Here is a 5,465-nt window from a genome sequence, read left to right on the forward strand (position 1 = left end):
AGGCATTCCTGGGGAAGAACCTCACCCCAGGTCTGCACTTTGTTACTTTCATATGAGGGTCTTGGTTAAATCATCTGCTGTTTGTTAAAAGAGTGTTTTATCATGGGGTGAAACTTCTTTCAAATTAGTTGGATTCACAACAGGCTGCAGGTTCTTGGGGATCCAAAGAATGTTTCTGGAGAGTCACACTTTGGTAATTTGAAGCAGGAATACTCATGTGTGACTGCAGGATGGAGGAGACCTGCTTGAGTCATGTTTGGAAGTGGAGCTCACTGATGGGGAAATGAAACCAGGAGCTCTAGTTGTGATGTTCTTGGCTGGTGCACTGTGGCTGTGAAACACCTCAAAGCACTCGGAGCACTGCTTGGCAAGTGGAATCATGTGGGGCGTGACTCAAAGCTTTTGAGGCTGTTGTTTTGAGACCTTCAAAACTTGGTTGGAAGCTCTAACCTAGTTCCCCAGTGACAGCTGTCACGTTTCAACCCTATCCTTGTATCTTCTCTTGTTAGAGGGCATGGAAGTCATGACAAGCCACTGCCCCAGCCAGCCAAGTTCTCCAAAATATAGAAAATAACTGCCTTCACTGTCTCAGACTTCCTCTATCTTTAGGGATTCTGACCCGACATCAACTATCTAGTGAGAGTTTGAAGACCAGAGATTGAAGGAGATCCCAAAGGAACAAACTGGAAGAGCTTCCAGAGAGGCGGATTAGATGTACGAACAAAGCTGAGTCTTATTATTCTAAGCTTATTATTGAATTCAAAGTTATTTGAAATAACTAGTCAGTGTGATCTGGTTTTCTGTCTAATTGCAGCATAGATGAATCGGAACCTTTACTGTGTGTGCAGTGTAATAATGGTCCTTTGAGACTCTCATCCTGTAGCTTCTGGTTTAATCAGAATTAGGTTTTTCATTTATTAATGAAACAGTGTTGGGAGACATGAGATTTGAATAGAACAACTGCGTGGTTATGCGTGGGTAGAAAAGATGCAGGGCTAAACTCATCCACTAACCCAGGGATAAACACCATCACTGGTGTGAAGAGTCCTCCTCTTGCATAGTTGCTTACAGCTCATGAGGACTGTTCTGGATGGACGAAAGAAGGGATGCTTTGCTGCCTTGGTACTATCAGTGGGAAATCAAAGCACAGTCTTATTCTCTGTGGTTTGACTGCTGTCATGGAAGGAGGCAGGAACTCTGTGCAGCTCTTCAGTCTTCACAGATGGCTTAAAAAGATCCTTTGCTGTAGTTTGACTGAATTCCATTGAAATTAGAATCATACTTGAGGCCTTACATGTTTTGTTTAGAAAGTATTGCATATACATCTTATCCATAAGCTTTTAGTGTTGGCTGCCTATTAATTTTGAGGGCAGTGTCACAAACTCTGTGGATTTGCACTCAATACTGAGCAAATAGCTCTACAAAGAGAAACTGAAATGAGCCTCAATACCTCCTATCTATCTGCTCTTTAACTTTGTTTGAGCTGGGAGGTAATGTTTCTGCCCTCCGTGTACTCAAGCTTAGAAGAAGATTGTTTTTAGCTTTTCTTTTAGTTCACAATCTCATTGTATCAGCCAGGTCTGTTAGCAATACAGTTGTGTTTATTGTTTGATCAGTAATGCTTCAGCTATCCATCCACTCCTGTGGCATTCCAATGCCAAGGTGCACAGATACAGGGAACTGCTGAGGATGGAGCACCCTGAAGACACATCTGTTGTGATGTGCTGTACCTTTTGGGGTACAGCTCACACAAAGAAAAGGAAGCACAGGAAGATCCATATTCCACATGACCCATATGCCCATGTTCTTTCTCTGCTTTCCAGAGGGTGGCCTGTTTTCACACGGGCACATGGGTGGGCATGTTACAGCTCTGGGGCCTGTTGGTATCACCAGCGTAGCACTGATTTAGAAGATCATGCCAGAAATGGCTGTGGAGCAAAAGGAATTGATTCTGAATTTAGTAACTAACTACAGGACAAGCAGGAATGTTACCCCCGGCTTTGAGCAAAAGCAGGGAAAAGGACCTATGCAGGAGAAAGAAGTTTGGTAATTTATCTACTCAATACTGTAGTTTGTCAGTGCTATTTCCTGCTGTTTCATTCTTTGCTGACTATGCCACAGTTTACCATGTGTTTTACATACCTGTCTTAGACTATAATGAATCTATTCTTCTTATCTTGCAAGGTGGTGGATATTGTTATTCCACTAAAGTGAAAGACCAATGAAGCAACAAGCAGCAACAACAGGTAAAGTGTCCCTGAAGATATGGTCCATCTGTTGCCTTAAATAACTGTAGTCTGAAAACATTTTCAATCTTTAAATCTTTGCCTGTCAGCAAAGGGTCTGGACTGAACGTTCATGATCTGAAGGAACTACAGAGCTTTCATTTCATTCATCAGTTAACTGAGATGTTGTATATAACATGAAGCATCTGCTATTGTAGAGCTCATTATGTATCAGTAGCTTTATTTATTGGTAACGATCTTTTTACATTGTGATCCATGAGATTTCCCACTGGAATGGATGGAATATTCCCAATGACTTCCATGGGAGGATTGCAGCCACTTCCCAAGTGGAGAGCAGCCAGCGACTGTTTCAGAAACAATGGGAGAGGGAGAGTTATGTTCAGGGTCAACAAAGCAAAGTGCTTATCCTATCAACTGCCCAAGGTTGGCTAATGTGCAGAGGGGATAAAGTGAGGGTTTATTAGCCTTAAGTGTAAGATTAACACCTTGGAAACAGCACAGGCAACTGGTGTATCTGCATCAGGAGAGGGGCAGGGCTGTGGTGATCCTCCCACAGCTCTAATCACAACAGTGAAGAAAGGAGCCAGTGCATGAGCTTCGATCCTAAAGACATACTGGCTGAAAGAGTCTAGAGAGGAAGAGAGTATCAGGATGTGACTCTTATTGTCCTGAAAGTTACCTGATCTTTCCAAGAGTTTCTCTCCATTAAAGTAACACACATGTCTTGGAAGTTCAGCTAGCTTCTCAGCTAGGCTTGTCCTATAAAAGTGAGGGGTTGGGGTTTTATATGGAAGAGAGCCTGATTATCTGTGTGCATATGTGGAAGTCTCTGTGTTATATGTGAAAGGGTGTGCCTGAGTATCTGTGTGCATATGCACTGACAGCTTTTGTAAGTTAAAATAGTGTTTATCCTGGGCTGGGATATCAGAATAGTGCTGATTACTTGCTCCCAGCTCTTTAAAAAAGCTTGAAAGGTGTCTCAAGGCATTCCTGGAATCCGAGCAATGGTATCATCGGATGCACACTGACAGGCAGCTAAAACATCTCAAGCATTTGGGGAGGGCAGAATTAGCACGCATTCCAGTCACATCTCCAGCCCTACTGCAGTTAACCTTTCTGGATCCTCACACATATCAGTGGGCAGGAAGCCTCTGTGGTCCCTCACTGCCAAGGACACCAGTTTATCACCTGTGTTACACGTTAATCCAAGATGTTTTTACCACTGAACCCATTCCATGGAGAACCCCCCCAAATTTCCCAGTGTACACAACTATGTACCAAGATCAGGGTATGACACCTTTGCCAGTTGTGGGAAGTTTAAAATCAGAGCTTGACATGGCAATTCTGACCCTGGTGAGCAATGCCATTTAAATGAGGCTGCTTCTGTTAGGAGGAAGAGCAGATTGTCAGGTATCTTGTCTGATACAGGAAAACAAGTTCTCCAGCTTGCAGCAGGTAGTGAAAGGGGACAGCTATTAATGACAGCAGATTGTCCCTTAAAGCAAGAATTTCTACTGCAGGAGAAAAATGAGGTCAGACTGGAGAATCAAACCTGCTGTTTGAAAGAGAAGGCCATGATGGGAATGAGTGTCCTGTTGTCTAGGGCTTCCCACCCTTTTAGTACAAGGAGGAAGAAACACATTGCCTTAATTTTAGAAGACAAAACCCTGCCTCTTGAGTGTGTCTCTAAGCACTCAGGAGCAAATTGCTGTGCTTAAGCACCGAGATCCATGTGCAAGAAGAAAAGAGGACGCAAAAGGGAAGGACTTTCTTAAATACATATTATTTTCTGGGGGAAGGTGAGCTGGGTTTTGCACATTTCCTTGTTTAAAACAAGGAAAAGTCTTGGCCAGACCAGATTTTCCAAGGCGTATAATCCACTCCTTCCCACCCGAGCTGAGAACCGGGTGTGATTTCATCCACCACTAGATGGCAAACGGCTCCAGTAACCTCCGCATTGGGTTTAATTCGTGCAGTCTGACCCGGGGCTCTAAAGTGAGATCTCGCTGTTATTAGGCCAGCAAAAACACCTAGTAGGAGCAAACCATAACAAAAAACTCATATAAAATGAACCTCTGTCAACCCGAGACCTGTTCCCCAGGATGTAAAAGTGAAGTCAGGATGCAGAGGGTTAGAATCGTTTCTCTCACATTCCCAAAGCAGTGGGATGTTTGTTCTCTCGTGTAACGATGCCCCATTTGGTGGCAAACTGAACTCTCTTTCAACCCCTTCATATTTGTCGTTTTTTTCTTTTTAATATATAATTCCATTATCTACTGAGGCATTGCACAAGGTTTATTCACCAAAGATTTCAAAGAGCTCTAGGAACGTGAGTAGCAAAGATTGATGAATGAGGGAAACCTTTTCCCTTTCAGACAAGAGACACAGTAACGCCTGAAAGATGCATCTGACAAACAGCAATCACACACTGACCATGAGCACAGGTAAGAGGGGAAGCCCCAGCACTCCTGTATTCCTCTTATCTCTCTCTCCTTATCACAATCCTGTTGCCACTATGTGAAACTGAACCAGCTTCGTCTGCCTCTGCCAGCCCTTAGCCAGGCTCCTCCCTCAGACATGAATAACCCAGCAAGGAATTATGTGCTCTTGGCTCCTTGTTTGGTTTTGGGGGGTTTGGAAGGGATCGGGGAGAAAGGGGGCCTGCCAGTTCATGCTGGTTTTAGCATCTTTCTTCCTATTCTGCAAGTTCTTTTCTTTGCTCTTTCTCTCAGCTCGGTAAGAGGCAGCCAGACTCAGGTGATTTGGCAGTTCCCACTTTACTTAATCTTTTGAGGGTGTGTATAAAGATAAGAAGGTGATTCAGACCTTCTGCATGGGGACCTCAGGTTACTCCAGCCAGTTCTTGTTGGGTGGAAAAGTGGATGTAGCATGAAGTCGATCCTTTTGTGGCTCTGCTCAGAGTGGAGAAAGCATCACTCTATAATTACTAGTGCTCAGATGGGAGCTGATGTGGGGATATACAGGAAGGCAGAGGGGTAAAGCAGGACAGTGGGTTTTTCTGAGGAGATTCCTGTCATTCAGACAGCTTCCAGGGCAGCCCAGACTACAAAGGTAACCAAGGCCTGTTTGCAGGCTGTTAATCCCGCCTGGCACTTCCCAGGTAGGATGTGGTACATCCACCCTTCCTATACATATCACGATAGTCATGATGCCAGCTGCTGGGAGTTTCCCCTCGCTCCCACTGGTACCATTGTACAG

This window comes from Strigops habroptila, chromosome 21, assembly GCF_004027225.2.
Source record: "Strigops habroptila isolate Jane chromosome 21, bStrHab1.2.pri, whole genome shotgun sequence".
NCBI lineage: Eukaryota > Metazoa > Chordata > Aves > Psittaciformes > Psittacidae > Strigops > Strigops habroptila.